The 19,067-nt window shown below is 39.9% G+C and overlaps 1 long non-coding RNA gene across 1 annotated transcript; it reads left to right on the top strand.

The window, feature by feature from the left end:
* The first annotated feature begins 1,287 nt into the window (after positions 1 to 1,287).
* Positions 1,288 to 16,527, top strand: LOC108787217. Its single transcript, XR_001941243.1, has 4 exons — positions 1,288 to 1,299; positions 11,222 to 11,227; positions 15,555 to 15,560; positions 16,435 to 16,527. It is a non-coding gene; the product is annotated as an uncharacterized LOC108787217 (long non-coding RNA).
* The last annotated feature ends 2,540 nt before the right edge of the window (positions 16,528 to 19,067 follow it).

Raw genomic sequence — 19,067 nt, 5'->3', positions numbered from 1 at the left:
GATGGAGAACTGCAGCAGAGGGTGGGTGCAATGCTAGTTTGCTATTGGCTATTGCAAATTGCAATAGCCAATAGGAATCTAGCAATGCATTCCTATGGCCAATTTTTTTTTTCTATTCTGATACGGCTCCGTGTCAGAATAAAAAAAAAAGAAAAAGCAGTGTTTCTCTCCTTGGCGGCCAGGAGCGGGAGACTCCCGGAGCGCCCGGGTGAGTTAGGTTGCCTGGAGATCAGTGTCCCTGGTTAGCTGGTAGCCAGGGACGCTGATCTCTATGCAAGTGGCCGGAGCAAGCCGTAAGATCACGGCTGGCTCCGCCCAGCTGTCAGAAGCAGGCTGAGGCATATGCCTTTGGCTCGACTGAGCTGCTCGGCCAAGTTCGGGAGCTGTATGGGCTATAGTAAATAGCCCGTACATCAGCCCTTCGGTTCTACTGAACCGAAGGGGTCCTGGGGCCGAAGCTAGCCAAAGGCTGCTTCGTGAATAGACCCCTATGTGTTAGATACATGGCAAATCTTATTATCAGATTGTCAGTTAGCTTATTAAACGTATTTGTCAAAAATAATTGCAAATTCTAGGACCATATTGTTACTTCAATGATTTCCGAGGAATATGAGAAATATTACACTGTTTGCACAAACCTTACCACATTGGATGGTGTCCATGTCACATGTTTATTCAATGAGAAATGTAACAACATACAAATATGTTTATAAACAGTTTTACAAATTTCAAAGACCCTCAGAGCCCCCCAAACCCCATGCTACTGATGCTCACCTCTCCTGTGATACCTCACCACACCTTCCTTCATCGTTGATGCCAGTTTTGGAGTTTAGAAGGACATCACCCCCTCAGTCATATGACAATAGTAGCAATTGTTGATAGGGAGTAGTAATTGTTGATAGGGAGTAGTAAACACTGGGCATGACTTTATTGTCATAAATTCTAAAACGCACACTTAAATGGAATGGAAGTTGATGTTGAGCAGACATAAGCATTTGTGCAGTGCACTTAAAGTAGTATTAAATGCTCAAACTAGTGTTCACTAATGAATCCAGAACAAACAAATATACATTGCTCAGCAAAGTATTTCCTTACATATTTTTTCCCAAGCACTCACAGTCATCATTTTTCCAAACAGCTGACTCCAACTCTCTCAGCTCTGCTTCCCTGACCTTCCTTTCCATTACCAGATCACAAGGGGCAAAGCAGTCTTCAGCAACATCTACCAGCTTGGAGAAGGAAGGGGGAGTGGGGAGAAGGGAGCAAGGGAAAGCCTTGCCTTGCTGTGTCTGGGTGTTTGTGGAGACACACACAGCTTACTAGCACTCCATAGGACTCTGCAAGGGAAAGGAGCCACCCTAAAATGGGATATCAGGGCCAGTGCTCAGGACACCAGCTGATTCTGTAGGAAATTCAAACTTTTAAATATCAAGAAGCATCATCCACTGTTAATGATTTGTTCAGCATTTAAAATAGCTTAAAAACCTTTTGAATTTAATATTATTTTCATGAATAACCATCCTGAGAACCCCTTTACGATGCAAAGGAAGTGGTTCTGTGCACTGTCCATACAGATGCAATAACAAATACAGAGAATTTCACCCAGCATGCAGGATAAGAGAAGTGCTACAGTTCAGTGTACATGCATACAGAATAGCAACAGATACTGAGAACTCCATCCAGCACAGAGAACCATAAAAGTGATACAGTTTAGTGCTGGTGCCTACAGAATTCATACAAATGCTGAGAATTACTGTATACCGAGCACACAGGACAAGAGAATAGCTACCATTTACCATTCATCCAGAATAAACACAGTTACTGAGCATTACACACAGCATACAGAACTAGAGAAATGCTACTATGCACTGTATCTTTATACAGAATAAGAGCAGACACTGAGATTTACACCGAGTTTACATGGGACATGAAGTGGTACTGTAATTGTAGAAATGTCACCAGCACACCAATCTTTTTAAGATAGCAAAAGCTTCATTTATTGAAGTTTTTTGTCATATGACAAAAAACTTCAATAAATTAAGCTTTTGCTATCTTAAAAGGATTGGTGTGCTGGTGACATTTCTACAATTGCTGACATTCGCGGCGCCATCCGCGGTCACTGCGAGCACCCCCCACTACAAGGGACATATCGGTAAGGAGTGCGACAAGGATAGTACTTATTATGAAGTGGTACTGTGTCACATTTCAAAAGAGAGAATTAGTACTATGCAATATCGGAATGTAATTATCAAAATTTTTCAAACCAATATGCTCGTCTTTACAAATTATGTTACAGTATAAATGTTGTTTGTTTAAGCAACCATCCTGAAATGAAAAAGGAGAAGCACAGCTGGATGAAGCAAACGCTTCTCGGCCTTTTGGCTAAGATCAAGTGTAGTATCTGTTCTTATCAGTTTTCGGTGGGGAAAAGAACCGTCCTTGCGGGGGATGGTTACTTAGTACTCGCTGGAGGGAAAGAGCGTGTGGGGCGGCTTCCTGTGAGAGGGGAACCGCTCAGTACATGGCTTTCTGACTGAACAGATGCGAAGCTTGGTCTGGCTCGAGGGTTCGGGGGCGGCAGAAGCCTGTGGTGTTGTGCCCCCTGGGGGTGGCGTTCCAGGGGTGCTCAGGAAGTCACTTGGGTGTGGGACCCCACATTGACTCACTGATCACTTGGTCACACACCACCTTGCCTTTTCTGCACATCGCCTCTTGGACAGGCCTTATGGCTAGTCCGGGGCAATATTTTTGCACTCCGGCCCCTAAGGCCTGTCAGCGTGGTGCACTGGCACTTTAGTATTATTTATTGCACTTTATGCACGATGCACGATTGATTTTTTATTATTCAAAAGTTTTTATTATTTTTTCCATTGAGGCATATACAATGACCATCTACATACTACAATGTAACAGAACAACCTAAAACAAAAAAACAAAAACCAAAAAGGACAGTCTTCAGGATTCCTTATTATTCCATCTCTAGTGTCTGGTCTCAACTGTCGACACAAGCTTACCGTTTTTTATTTCGGCTCAAGCTGGCCCCCTGCCCAGCTTCCCGCTCCAAACTTCGGCCTTAGCGGAACTGTTCCTATTTTACCCCCTAAAGATATACCTATGTCCCATCTTGTCATCTTGGGGTTTAGCAGTCGCTCAACCGATGGTCAAAAACCCAGGGACTTGTCGACTATTCTTACCAAAAGCTTGTGTCAGAACAGTCGAGACCAGATTACCAGGTTATCCCTATTATAGTGCCTTACAAAACCTAAAGACATAGTAAAAACAAGAACAATAAAAGCGACAACACCAAAAAAAAAAGGAAAAGAAAAAAAAACAATGTGGTTATATAGCAACTGTTGTAATAGGTTTTAGTTTGAACATATTAAAATTTGTCTCTGGTCGTCAACATAGACCATAACATAAAAAAACGGCATCCAAGGCACCTAGGCACTCTGACGATTGATTTTTTGATTGAAATTTTGCCCACAGATTGCTGAAGGTGCAGGTACCTTCAGGGTTTATTCCTGATGCTGGGAGGAGATTATGTGCCCTCTACGGGGTTCTCTGTCTCCTCCCACCCAGGAGGTGGGTCTCTCTTCGGGAGAGCACACTTGCCAAGTACTATGGGGGACCTGTTTCGGCAGGTCCCCAAAGGAAATGGTCCATCGGCCTTCGGGTTGGTGGACCAAAGTATCTCAACCCCTGTCAGGAGCCTTGCGCCCCGGGGGGTCAGCAAATGGGTCCCTTCTTTATTGAAGGACCTTGCACCCTTGTGCACGTTTTTGTGTGCTGTGATTTCACGGTTCACTAATTTTGTTCACAGGGGGAAGTTTGTTTAGACGCACGTCCACGGGCTTCAAAAATAAGAAGTCTTTAAAAGATTTCAGACCTCTAACCCCCTACCTGAAATTTCTATTGCTATTAATTAAAAACCAACACATTGTTATACAATGACATAGAACAACTTTGGAAGTGTGCAGGAAAGAGTCATATCTTTTAATCTAGCACTTTGTCAGACGATGAAAGCAAAGAGATAGAAAAATGCTTTATAGGTGGTATTAAACAGTTTTAAAGCACCAATAATTCCCCACTGTACAAATATAAACATTACATAATTAAACATTTTATGACTATCACTGATTTTTTTATGTTCCAATGTCCACAAAAAAAAAAAAGATAATTGAATCATTTATCTTACATATAATTCACATCTATGGACCCTCAGGACAACAGTTACGTACTAAATAATAAAACCACAGTGCCAGAGAGAAGAATATAAATGTAGCGATTAAATAGAATTTAATGCAATATAATTGAAAGAGTATATCAAAAGCAGAGAAAAGCAGTGATAAAGACATAAGAGACCATCTAAATTAAAGCAAATATCCTATTACTAGTGATGGGCGAAGTTTGGTTTACTGGATATTCAACCAACACTTGAAAAAAACCTGCAAACCCCAAACACAGAGACCAAAGGGCAACATTAAAAATACACAATTCCCTTCCTTCTCTTCTGTTGTAAAAAATGCACTGCACCATGTTTGCAGATCTGAGCCAAATCTGGTCTGGATATGGCGTGAACAAGCCCTAATAAACTTAAGGGATGCCTTTAACCTACACATAAAGCTGTGCATCTGTACGATGTACTTCTGCAAAAGGGACACTTAGGCCCCATTCACCCCTGCACGTTCCGTGAATGTTTTGTACAGGTTTGGCAGGTGTTCATTGGAAACACAGCAAAACGTACAGCGTGATTGAGGTGCCATTAATTCCTAATGGCACACCACATAAGCTTTTTTGCCGGACACAAATGTGCAAAAATGCGCATGCATGTGATGCACGTTCCCACCATGCACAGGTGTGAATGGGGCCTTAGAAATAAAAATGTATATATATATTGCAACTTAATGACATTTCTGGGCCAGCTTTGTTCAATTTGTTAAAAACTCCAATGGATAAGAATCTGGCATAGATTTAGATTGGGACACCGCACCATGTATTTTATTCTTATGGTCCCTATGTGTGCTGTAAAGTAGCCACCGCTCCAAGATCACTTTGATGATGGACTACAATCTCACGTTTAGTTTACTAATTTGCATTGAAGTTATAGACCATTGCGGGAGCGTGCTTGGACAACACACACAGGGACCATGGGGAACAAAAGTAGCCACCCCCCAGAAGGAAGGACAGTGTCAGCACCAATTCAGAAATGATTTGAGGATCTACAGCCGAGTGATAAACAAATAAGATACATTTTTGGTTATAGTTAGGGTGCATTTTTAAGATTTAAATCCTGAGCTTAGTTTCACTTGAAGACATAACTGAAAGTGGGAGCTACCCAAGTAAGGGGAAAACCCAGATTGGAACAGGTGTCATATATGGTGGTCAGGTTTTCATGTCCGGGACCTCTAGTCACAGAACTTTGGAACCCAATGTAACACCCTTCTGCTTGAATGAAGTATTTTACACAGAAGATTTTCTTGATTTCCTGGCATTGAATATTGCAACACTATGTAATAGGTTTATATGAGATGACTTTATGTCTACCGATGTTGGAAAAAATCCACCTTTTATTTACTTTCCCTTCTTTGCCCATCACTATGTTTGCTGCTGGGATTGAGGACTACTTTGAAAGATTTAAGCTGATCCTAGTCAGAGCTTACACAGTGATGAGAACTTGCTTTTTGTGTGTTATTGGGCTGGTTTTTGAATGGCCATTTGTCAAATATTAATATTGTTACATGGGAGAAATGGGAGTGAATAACATTCCCACATACCCAGACGTAGTGGATATTCTTAGCACTTGGTGGCAAACCAATCAGTTTTTTAAGTTTAAACAGCAACTATGGTCAATGTTAAAAGGAACATGGTGCTTTGCTCTGCATGGGGAGAGAAAAGGTTAGCTTTAGGACAGAGAAAGAGTTATTACAAGGAGGGTTAGTTTAAGTCAGGCCTTAAAGTAGGGTATTGCTCTCTCTACACTGAAACTACTAGCATTGAGAAAGTAAAGCTGAAAGATGATGTTTCAGCATATTCTTATGTCATAATCACACACGCACATTAAAGAGAGGTCAATCAATAACACAGAAAAGAATGCATTACTGAACTGTGATTATATGCTAACCCTTCATTATTGTAACTAATTCATAAATGCAAGTCCACAAAAAAGATACAGTATATAACTATTCCTTAGGTAAACCGTGTGATATAATTGAATGCACATCAGGACCTACACCTCCATTGCACTATATTATTGCCTAATGTATGCTTTTCCATTTGAACTATGTCCAAGGTTGCCCAAGTACAAACCTGCCACCGCTCATGAGTTTAAAATCCAAGCCAATATCCATAAAATCAAAACAAAGTTAAGCAACTTAACAAATGGCAGAAATAGCTTTTTAAGGATTCACAAGGGTGCATTTGGTTTCTTTGATGTAAGCAGCTATCATGGAAAGATTGATGTTTAGTGGCATAGTAACATTTCACAAGGCAGCTGTCTGCTCAATAATAATGGAAATGTGCTATCTATCTTCATTGTGTTCCATTAACATGCACCTCAAATCTATCACAAATAATGTCTACAACTCCACTATGTAACTTAATATCACTGTCAGTTAAATACTCTTAATTATTTCCGCTCATATGCTCTCTGTTATGGCTTTTAATTTCAAACTATTTTTTTATGCTTCAAACCTGATTGAGGAACACATTGCAATGCTGGCAGCCAGACCTTTATCTACAACTAAAATGTTGTGAAGAAAAGTAGTTTATGTGCTTTCACAGCTGTCAAAACACAATTTACACAAGCCTTGCATTTTGTGTGCATTATGTACATTGAGGAAGCTGCGGCTGCATTACAAACTCAAATCTAAAACGGGAAAAAAAATGTTCCCTGCAATTTATGACATCTGTTTAAATGAACATTTCCTGAGACTTGTATCATTAAGGTTGCAGTTTGTCACACCGGTTTGAAGTTTGTGTTTCTATACTACTTGCAAACTGTGCTTTGGAACATTAGAAGTGAAATGTAACTTTTTTTTGCTTGTTAACAAGTATGAAAGTATAGAAAAAAAGGATACATCTTTTTTTTACCATGTCTAAAGTCTGACTCAATGTTTACTCACTCAATTGAAGTCTCATGCCTTTGTATCATTATAATCCTGTAGCCCCGCATGTTATATGTTATGATTTGTAAACAATGTTTAGAAAATGCCTTAAAATACCCTTTTTAACTTAGTGAATAGTCACAGCTTTCATAACATATGTGCTTACAAAGACTTATATAACAGAGAATGGGAGAGAATGTGTCTGACCTGACTTAGTCTGACTAACTCTGGTGCCTATTGACCATCACAGTCATATTCAGACACCTTGCACAGCTGTAATAATAAAGTAGAGGTAAGCAGTGGGTTCACAAGGGTGAGTGCGGCCCAAACCGCGTGACACCAATAGAGGAGATGAAACCAAAAAGACTGGCAGACATTTAGGTGTCACCCCCTCTGAAAAGTCAGGCACTTGGTCATGGACTGAGAGCCCGACAGTTGCATGAGAGAGGAGGGGACCCTCATGGAGATGGCCGCTGGCAGTTAAGTGCGAATGACGCCATTACACGCATGTGTCATGACATGCCGGTGGGTGACACCCAGCGGCTGCTCCAGGTGACACCAAGTTTAGGGATGCCTCTGTAGGTAAGGTTTGGGAAATGGAGGTTGTTAGTACAAAGTAGGGATGCACTAATACCAGTTTTTCAGTATGAGTACAGATACCGTAAGTTCCATTAAGGAAGCGAGCGGCATGTAATGACTCCCCGCTTGCTTCCCAATTACCCGGGAAGCCTTCTCCATGCTCCCTTGTCACCAGGTGACGGGGAAGCATGGAGCCGGCTTTCTGGAGAATCAGGTTTCTGGCTAATACAAGTGGTCTTCATGGAAGAATTGTGGCCAAAAAGCCATACCATCTGCTATACTATCAGTGAGGCATGTAATTGGCCCCAAATGTATTGTGCAACAGGGCAAGAACTCCAAACATACAGCCAACATCATTAAGAACTATCTTCTTAATGCAAAGAAGAACAAGGAGTCCTGGAAAAGATGGTTTGGCCCCCACAGAGCCCTGATTTCAACATCATCGAGTCTGTCTGGGAGTACATGAAGAGACAGAAGGATTTGAGGCAGCTTACATCCACAGATCTCCAAGATGTTTGGACCAATCTACCTGCAGAGTGCCTTCAAAAAACTGTGTACATGTGTACCTAGAAGAATTTGTCACACCATTCATATATTAGTTTCACCTTTTAAGTTGCATTAGAGAAATAAATGAACTTTGCACGATATTCTAATTATTCGAGTTTCACCTGTATATGTATATATTTTTTTAAAATATGTGATATCACTAGTCCATTACCCACAGCTCTCAAGATGCTGTAGGGGGATCGGTGAGGATCACAATAGCCCATTGGCCAGACCTACATGTATTGCAGAACCTTGAATGATAATTGCAAAAAATCTCCTTTAAAATCATTCCAAATGGCAATGAGGATAGTAAGATAAAAAAAATGTTATATCCAAAAGAGCTTTAAGCAGCACCTCTATACCCTCAGAGCCACCGGGATCAAGCAAAGTTTAAGTAGTGTCTAAAAATCAAAACTTGCCACAGCTAAAGTCCTTAATAACTGTGCTTAGTCTATACTATATAAAATATTGAGATGTTGGTACCTGAAATAAACTAAAATAGAAACATCTGCTCCTGATTTGTAAATGAGTGGGCTTAAAATGAAAATGATCTTGGCTAGAGGTTAAATATACCCTTTTAAAGCATGTCTAAACCCACAAACAAAAGTGTGATATATTGCAGCTTACCAAGCCTTAAACGTGGTGACTGCATAAGTTTTCTTTTTAAAGTGATACTAAACTCAGGGGTTAAACCTTAAAAATGAATTCAAGTACCTTATCTATTAACAAAAATATTCCTTATTTGTGTATCACTTGGCTGAAGATCCTCAAAGCATCTCTGAATTTGTGAAACTGTCCTTCCTTCTGGAAGGTGGCTACTATTGCTTCCCATGGTACACCTGTGTGTTGTAAAGTAGCCACCGCTCCAAGCTCCCTGAACTGGACTTCAATCTTAATACAAATTAGCAAATTAAACATGAGATTGCAGTCCATCATGGGAGCTTGGACTGATGGCTACTTTACAAGAGACACAGGAACCATGGGGAACAAAAGTAGCCACCCTCCAGAAGGAAAGACAGTATCACCATGAGTTTAGTGTCACTTTAATGCTTTCTTTATTTCTTTTCTTTATTTTCACCTCGTGATCTGGCCAGTAACACACTTCCTGTCATATGGTGTTTGGTAGCAGCATTGCCAAACTGTGAAGTGGATAGTGTTAGTTGCACTGGCAGATTTAGATGGACTTGATTAACAAATTAAATCTGAACACCAGCTAACACCTTTTAAAGAGTTACAGCAACAGTTTTTTTTTTACATAAGGTTTTACATAAATTAATACAAGCTGACCACTGTAAGCACCCCACCCAGTGTTAAATGGTTTGTCTCACTGTCACTTTTGTTGGGCAGCTTGGCCTGTTAAAGGAAGTTGAAAAATAACAGGCTAATTACTGGCCGGATCACCAGGGAGAGAAAAAAAGAGCAAACTAATGCAGCCACCAGACCTTAGAATTGGTAAACTGCAAAATATGACATTTTTGGCTTTTGAGTTTAGATATGCTTTAACAATAGCATTCCAGTATCTGAAGTTTAATAGTTTTCCTGAACAAATACTCAATCTCAGAGTCAACTTCCATTGGAGGCTCCTCACACTACCAATTCAGTTCACAATGGTTTCCCTTCAAAAATGCAGATTCACATACTCAGTGCAGGATGCTGACATGAAGCAAAAGACAAAGTAGATTCCCATGGGTTGGATATCGATAGATTCATTGATTTATTTGTTTCCTTTTTGTTAAGTCATCAGCATAATCATATCCAGAAGAGAGAGAACTATGCAAATTATTGCAGGCTAATGTTAGTTCACAATATTTAAGTATCCATTTACTCACCATATATTCACTGATGTGATCACTGTGAATCAGTGGTCATTTTTAAGCTAATGTAGAGGTACATCAGAGGATTCCGATATTTAGAGAGTGGTAACCTTTAAACATTTTAATGATGTGCAAGTGCTGAGTATAAGTTGACCTTTGTCTCTCTGGAACACTCAGCTGATTGATATACCTGTTAATAAATTCCAGCAGAGACTTATCTACACTTACCTGCTCACTTAGGCAATTCTCCTGCCAAATTACTATAACAAGCAGCTCGAAGACTGTTCAGTTATGCTCTGCAATATGTTTGCATTTCAAAGCATGCTAATGTGCATTCTTCAAAGTGTTAATAGTTGCTAATAGCTGCTTGATGCATTTGCTGTATGAGTGCTGAATTTAATTACATTAGTTTTGCACTCTTTCTATTACAATGTATTGTTAATTATTCTCTTGCCTATTGCCAGTCTTTATATATAATGACTTGAAGTTGATTTCAGGCAGACATAAAAGGCAAACGTTAATACAGCTCTGTATTTATTGAAACATTATTTTTTGAATTCAAACAGGGTAAGTGTGGCGGACCGCCTGGTACCCCCGACTGGGTACCTCCGTCAGAATCCAACTTTCTCCACTGTGGAACCAGAAGATATTGTATAAAGCAAAGGCTTACCCCAGACAGCACTGATTTTGGAGTATAAACAGGAACTCGTTTATTGAAGAAAATGCACAGAGTTTATACCCTACAGAATCAGATAAGAGTTGGACTATGTTATCTTGAACAGCCGGGTGCCTGCTTTGAACTTCCTTAAGCAGAGACAACCTTTGAACATAATGAATGTCCTTAATCAGAGAAGAGATTAATCACATCATCCTAAACAATGCCCACCACAGATATCCTGCTGCCTTCACAGAAATACCTTGAGCAGAGACACCCATGTAACATAATGATAGACTTTCTGGAGTGATCCCTGCTGGTCCCTGTCACCACACAGTTCCATAAGAGTCAGGCTGGGGATCAGGTTAGGCAGAAATGGTATATTCAGACAAGGTGGAAGTCTGGGTGGGCAAAGTAGTCAAATAGTGACAAGCTCTCTCTACATAAAATATTAAACAGGCAAAGCATACAGCCCGCAAAGTCCTCTGGGGTAATACATTCCTGCAGCCCTAGGCCTGTGACAGTTCCTTGTAACCTAAGAGGTCCGAGAGGGGGTTCCCATAGTCCTGGGTCCATAGTCACTGAGAAGGAGACTGGCTCCCAGGCCCCTCCAGGAGCCCAGGTGTCACCTACCTGGTATGGTCTGAATGATGAGGGAGGCTCCTTTTGTAACTCACGTCAGAGCACCCCTGGAGATGGCACAGGTAGCGCACGGACAGAGAGAGACACCAGTGCCTGTGGATGCTGATCACCTGCTGGTAAGGTGCCAGATGCAGAATTCAGGATTCAGGCAACCAGATGCAGGATGCAGGAAGCTGGATGCAGGATGCCAGATGCAGGATGCAGGAAGCCAGATGCAGGATTCAGGATTCAGGCAGCCAGATGCAGGATGCAGGAAGCCGGATGCCAGATGCAGGATGCAGGCGGACTGGGTTAGTGGCTGGCAGGCCAGGAGTATCTGGATGGTAGACGTGGTCAGTAGAAGCTGGGTCAGAACCAAACAGACAGATCGGAGTTGAATCAGGAGGCAGAAGAATAGTCAGACAAGCCGAGGTCAGAAGGCAGACAGCAGACAGCAGGAAACAGGAGCAAGCCGGGTCAGTCACAGGATTCAGATACAGGAACACAGGTACAGGTACAGCTGAGATCTTCCAGCAACTATCAGTTGCTGCTTGGGGTTTAAATAGGCTGATTGGTGCCAATTCGTGCAATGGGTGCGTGCGCACGTTGCAGGCGCTTATGCACGCGCACATGCGCAGTTACTGCTCGTCTGTCACTATGCACGTTTCTGCGTGCCATAGTGTGTGTAGTAACTCGAGCCTCCTTATGCTATGGGCATTAGTTCTATGTTCCTGACACCAGGTCATGTAGGGTTATGTTACTGTAGGTACCTGAATTTGACTTCAAAGCCTCTTGCACTCTACTTTACCATCTGTACAGCAGAGTTCAGAGAGGGGTAGGGAGAAGCAACACAAGGAGACAATCAGATGTGTTGCAGGAGGAAATGAGAAAGGAAAATGCACAAAAAGAGAGATGAGCTCATCAGTGTGCTGTTTCTCCTTTCACTCTCCAGTCACAGGATGGGAATGAGGAGTAAACCTGTGAAAGTGAAACAGTTGCAGAGAAAAAGCAAGTCTTCTATAGAATTCTGTGTCAAGTCAGAAATTTTTACCTGCAGATTTGTGAGTTAGTGACTCAGAGTATTGAATACAGTATGGCAGTCAGGCAGCTATCAATTGCAGAATGAGAAGACAGCAGTGGAATCCTTCACCATTGACAGCTGCAGCCAGGTAAGACATCCCCCGAAAATAAGACCTAGTGTCTTTTTTTGTGAAAAAAATAAAATAAGACACTGTCTTATTTTCAGGGAAACACGGTAGTAGGCCAGCAGAGGTGGCATGAGCTGATAATGGTGGCAGGCCAGCAGTCATAGCAGAAGCTGGTGGTGGTGGCAGACCAGCAGAGGTGACAGGTGGCGGTAATGGTAGCACACCAGCAGCTGTGGCAGGAAGTGGTAATGGAGTAAGCTATATTTTTTTCTTTTTTTGGACCAGATTATGGAAAAATTTAGTAATTAACATCAGCTGCAGGGGCTTTGTAAGCATTGCTGATCAAGGAATGGTTAATTTTTATGAAAATAAGCCAGTCAACTGTGTGAAGGGACAGGTGTACTTGTCTCTCTGTCAAAAAAAACTGACTTCTACGCTGAATGCCCTCTCTAGCACCACACTGGCTGCAAGTCAACATCTTCATTGCATATCATGCAAGCTCCCAGCCAGTAGTTCAACCTGTACTCAGCTAACCCTCCTAGTATTGAACACATTTTCAGCATTGATGAGAGATATTGCCAGCAGTTTCAAATGCAAAGTACATGCTATTCTCATAGCTATTAAGTGATATTTGATGGCTGTTCCTTGGCTGCTGTATTCTCCCAGTTCACACATATCCTAGTATAATTGTATTATAATTGTTTATTTAACCGTGTTGTGCTTATATTTCCTTACTAACAAATGAAAAAGAAACAGATTTATCAATATATAAATAGGACTGTGAGAGCCAATGAGAAAGGAATTTGATTTTAGCTTTAATTTAATTTTTCCTGTGAGTGCTTAAGTTACTATTTATTTGTTAAGGGTTTTTTTACCTTTTAAAATATATTTTCCCCCCTGTGAATTGAAGAAAAATATTGTTGTCCCATGCTCATTTATTATTAACACACTAATCTGTGCAGGTTATAAAAAGTGTCACATTAGTAAAGCTCAATAGATTCCCAGCTTGCTGCAGCAGCATTCTTTCTGTCATCGCTAACCGTTACTGTGCTAATGTTAAAAGCTCAACCATGGATACTACCTAATTTTATATTTATGGAATAATTTTAATGCTCATGCTAACAAGTGTGTCCCGGAATAAAATATATTATTCTGTAACCTGTATTTGTATTTAAAGTAACATTTACCTAAGATTGTATTCATGCTTTGTGATAGTTAGGTCAATAAATTACTATTGTAATATGTGGTTAAAAAAAAAATAGTGTCCTTCTGTAGCCTTGCTGCCTTTTCATGTCCTTGACACTGTACTGTGCTGTCTTTAAGCCCTTTTCCATCGTGCCACAGTGGTAAATGTAATTTCTGACGTTGAACAAGAGTCCTCCTTAGCTCCCACATGCCTCCGCCAAACTCTATCTAATGTATTGACAAGTGTACTGTATATGTGTTCCGAACCGGCCTATATTTAAAAATATGTCACATATGTAAGACACTTACTGTTTTTTAATATGCCTGTCTGTATTTGTTTTATATTCTTTTGTTGGACATACTTTCCCTATGGATTATGACAGTCTTTTGTGACTATGGGAGCTATATGCCCCCCTTACATACTGTACCAGGAAGTGTGCTGCATTTTTTTAAATGAGGAATTCAAGGCAAGGGGTTAATTTTTCAGGATACTATTTAGGCACAATTAACATATGTAAATTGTCCTTATAACATAGGAAATCCTTACTTGTGGAATTAAAGTGACACTAAACTCAGGAGTTCAATCTTAAAAATGCAATCAAGTACCTTAATACACAAATAGGCTACAAAAATGTAGCTTGTGTATCACTCAGGTGTAGATCCTCAAATCATCTCTGAATTCATGCTCACCCTATTATTCCTTCTGGAGGGTGGCTACTTTTGTTTCCCATGGTCCCTGTGTGTGTGTTGTAAAGTAGTCAACACTCCAAGATCACTCCTGTGATAGACTACAATCTCAATACAAATTAGTAAACTAAACGTGACATGGTAGTCTATCATGGGAGCGAGCATAGAGTTTGAATGAGCTAGAGCATTCATGTAAATTAATTCATTTTTAAGATTTAACTCCTGTGTTTAGTGTCACTTTAAGGTCCACTTTTTGCCCCCACTTCCCAGAAGCATACACACACACACCTTGCCTTCATTCCCCTCCCACTCCAATAAGCCACCATGAAAAGGAAGTCCATGTAAACTATAGTTACTCTATCTAGAGCTCATGCAGGATTTGGGAATCTCTCCCCATCCACATGTGACAACACTGTGCAAATCATCAAACACTAGTACTGTTATATAGAAGAAGGGGAGTAAGTCACATGATCTTCCATACCTGGATAAATCGGGTATTTTAAAATGTACCCAAGGCCGAAACATTTGAGTTTTGTGTAGAGTGGGCATGAGTGGGAAAACCTGTTAGGTAAAATTCTGAGATCAATCACTAGAAACAATAAATCAACAGCTTCTTTATCATCAAATGACTAATTTTCATTGAACCTCCTCTGGGAAATAAGTTAGGAAATTAAAAGAATAAAAAAGCCCAGTACAGCTTGTACCTTTATGTAATGAACATTTAAATACATCTAGCTTTATTATTGAGAAGAAACCCAAGATGCATAATCATGATGGACTTTAAAAGCATGATTTGTAGCCGCTGCTGACATATTCATGTTTTAATGCAATTGTTCTAAACCAATGTTTGAACAGGCAACAATCTCTGCCAGCTTACAATACACTTGGCTGGCCAGGTGCCCCATCCGCTATGCTTCAAGATGCATAATTCAAAAAAGGGTCTCAGATAATAGGCTTTCCCAGAAGCTGAGCTCTTAAGTGTTTTGGAAATTCTTGCACATTTGCATTTGCATTTTCAAAACATATTTCATATATCGCTCTTTCACAGTTCCAGAGATATTATAGGCTGAATTGGGGATAGATAGAAGCAAAACTTGAACAGATTAACTACTTGAAAGAATAGCATCTAAATGGAGCGTAACATTTTAGGCATGTCAAGTGTTTTTTTTATTGCAAAAATTACTATTCTGAATTTTATAGTTCACCAGTTATTTAGAGAAACGTTTATATTATATATGATTTAGGTTTTTCTGCAAGTAGCTAATTAAGCAGCATGTTGCCACAGTGGGTAACACACCAATGGTTGCAGAGATGGTGCCCTGGGTTAAGTTCACATCAAGATACAACCTGCATTATGTTTTTATTTTCTCCTTGTATTTGTTTGGGTTTGCTCCAAATAAATCACTTTTCTCAGAGAAGCTTACTAATAGGTAATAGTATATATGTAAACCCTAACCATGAGCTTTTCTTATTTGCTCTCTTTTTATATGTTAATATGTCCTTCCTTTTGGAGGGTGGCTACTTTTACCCATGTTCCCGGTGTGTGTTGTAAAGTAGCCACTACTCTAAACTTGCTCCCGTGATAGACTACAATCTTAATACACATTAGTAAACTAAATGTAAGATTGTAGTCCATCACAGGAGGGAGCTTGGAGCCGTGGCTACTTTACAACACACAAAAGGACCATGGGGAACAAAAGTAGCCACCCTCCATGAGGAAGGACAGTGTCAGCACCAATTCAGAGATGATTTCAAGATCTACAATCGAGTGATACACAAATAAGCTGTTCATAGTTAAGTTTACTGAATGCATTTTTAGGGTTAAATCCTGAGTTTAGTGTCACATTTTTGTCAGTTTATCTTCTGTCTGTATCTAGTCAGTAAGATTTTATTTCACTACTTGCTTGAGATATACAGCAGAAAATAAGACACTATGGGGTTTGTTTACTAAAGTCAAATAGCCTGGTCAATTTGCAAGGGAATTTGCACTTTGCAGGGGAGGTTCCCACTTAGTTTAGTGAATAAGGTAAACTCTGCTGCTTTTCATCATCCAATCATGCAAAGTTATTGTTTTTTTATTTTCCTTTGTTAGTAAGAAAGGCTTCCATCTTGCCACCCTACCCCACAGCCCAGACATATGAATAATATGGGAAATTGTTGTCACATGTAGGACACAACCAGTACTTGCCGGAAATTCCTGCAGCTCCTTTAATGTTGTTGTAGGCCTATTGGCGGCCTCCCGGACCAGTTGTCTTCTTGTTTTATCATCTGTTTTGGAGGAACGTTCAGTTCTTGGTATTGTCACTGTTATGTCATATTCTCTCCACTTGTTGATGGTTGTCTTCACTGTGTCCCATGGTATAAATTGTTGGCCCTAAATAAATACCTGTAAAAAATAAATAAACAAATAAATATTTATTGCTTTGGAAAAAATGTTGTACCCTTCTCCTGACTGATACCTTGCAACAATAAGATAACTTTGATGCCTTGTAAGCTCTTTACAGATAATGGCTTTTGCTGTAAAGGTGCCCATACACTGGACGATTCTCGTACGAAAAGGGAAATCCTGCGATCGTACGAGAATCGTGCAGTGTGAATGAAGACGTGCAACCGTTTCTACTGTACGGTCGCATGTATTTTGTCTAAGGAACATGCTAGAAAACCAGCCGAAAATCTTTCGATTTTCGGCTGGTTTGAATGATGCTCGGGAGACAAATGCCAAACGGGCCGGTGTGTGAGCATTACGGTAATCGGATGATCGCAAGTACGATCTGTCTGTCCAAGTTGGGCAGATCATACTTTTTAAAATTACTTTACAACCATCGCAAGACTAAGGTCTTGTGATGGTTGTGAAGTGTATGGCCACCTTAAGAGGCAACTGTGTAAAGGTGCCCATACACTGCTCGATTCTCATACGAGAATTGCGGGAAATCCCGCGATCGTACGAGAATCGAGCAGTGTGAACGGAGATGTGCAACCGTTTCTACTGTACGGTCGCACGTCTTCCGTCGAGCCAGCATGTTCGAAAACCAGCCGGGAATCGTACGATTCTCGGCAGGTTAGAACGGTGCTCGGAAGACAAATGCCGAACGGGCCGTTGTGCGCACGCGCACACTGCCTGTTCAGCATTGCGGTCATCGGAAGCCCGCCCCTCAGGGGGGCGGGCTTGCGATGATCGAGAGTGCGATCTCCCTGTCCAAGATAGGCAGATCGTACGTTTTTTTAATCCCTGTACAACCATCGCAAGACTAAGGTCTTGCGATGGTTGTAGAGTGTATGGCCACCTTAAATGTCAGAAAAATCCTACTGGAACAGCTGAACTTTATATGGGCCTAATCAGAGTCACTTTAATTGATAGCAGGTGTGTACTGACTACTATTTAACATCAGTTTGAATGTGATTAGTTCATTCTAAACACAGACACATCCCTAATTATAAGAGGGTGTGTACACTTATGCAGCCACATTATTTTATCTATTACTTTTTTTGTTTCTCACTAAACAATTTCAGTTTGTAGTTCAATTGACTTGTTCAGATTATAGATCGCATTAAAGCTGGAAAAAAAAATCTGAAGTGATTTATTATTATTATTATTATACAGGATTTATTTATCTTTTTACAGGGGTGTGTAGACATTTTATATCCACTGTACATCATAGATAGCCTAAGTTGGTAAGACAGTACAACCTATTCTTCCTTATTTAAATGTAACACAACAACATGTGCAGGAATGAAAGTGCATGGATATTTATGTTAAGTGCCGTACCTTATTAAATATGGCTAAAAGTTCCTAAATTTGTAAGGTACTGGTCTAATATTTATATTCAAAATTGTTAAATGTTTTAGAGTAAAGATTTAAACAGTTCCTTAAATTGAAAGAATAGTCTTTTAAATAGCTAAAAGTTTTTTTTTAAGTGCCACCTTTTTAATTGGAACCCATCTCCATGGATACAATTATACTAATGCCAATAGTTCACAAAGAGGCAGTAGAAAAGCATGGGTCTAAATGATTTTTAATTATAAACAAAATGATAGACGATTTTCAATGCAGCTCTGTTTTAATACAGTAATTATAATGATTGTTGTAGACATCTAAAAAAGTGTACACTGTATAATAATCTGCCAATTATGTCATAACAAATTGTAATCCAGATTCCACTTGCTGCCAGTAATTCTGTTTTTGTTCCCTTAAATGTGCATATCATTTCATCATGCTGTACAACATGTTTACCCTAATCAAAAATGGTAATGTAAAACCCAAGATCAATTAATCCATGGTGTGGGCAAATACAATCTTAAGCAATTGAATTAAGTAAACCTTCCTCCGGAGAGCTTCAAATAGAAGAGAAACTTACTAAAACCAACCAGAACTAATTATTTTCTGATTAATCCTCCAGAGTGACATATAATCAGTATTGCACAGATGACAGAATGAATTATGTCAAATAATAAAAAAAAAGCATCAAGGTATAATTTAAAGGTAAAACATTTTGTTTTACATTTGACCTTTGTTACGTCTTGTGTTATGAATATTTTAATCAACTTTAAGATGTAGTTAAAGGTAGTTCAGTGCACTCATATTTAGTTATAGAGGCTTCCCACTTTTAGCAAGAAAGTTGTTCTGCTGAATCCTCTGCCAATGGGGTTGATTTACTAAAGGCAAATAGGCTGTTAACTTTGCAAGGGGATTTGAACTTTGCAGGTGAAGTTTCCCTTATCTTAGTGAATG

Source organism: Nanorana parkeri, unplaced genomic scaffold (assembly GCF_000935625.1).
Source record: "Nanorana parkeri isolate BGI_ZX_2015 unplaced genomic scaffold, ASM93562v1 scaffold248, whole genome shotgun sequence".
NCBI classification, from domain to species: Eukaryota; Metazoa; Chordata; class Amphibia; order Anura; family Dicroglossidae; genus Nanorana; species Nanorana parkeri.
Note: the sequence above shows the minus strand (reverse complement) of the source record. Positions and strands in the feature narration are given on the sequence as shown.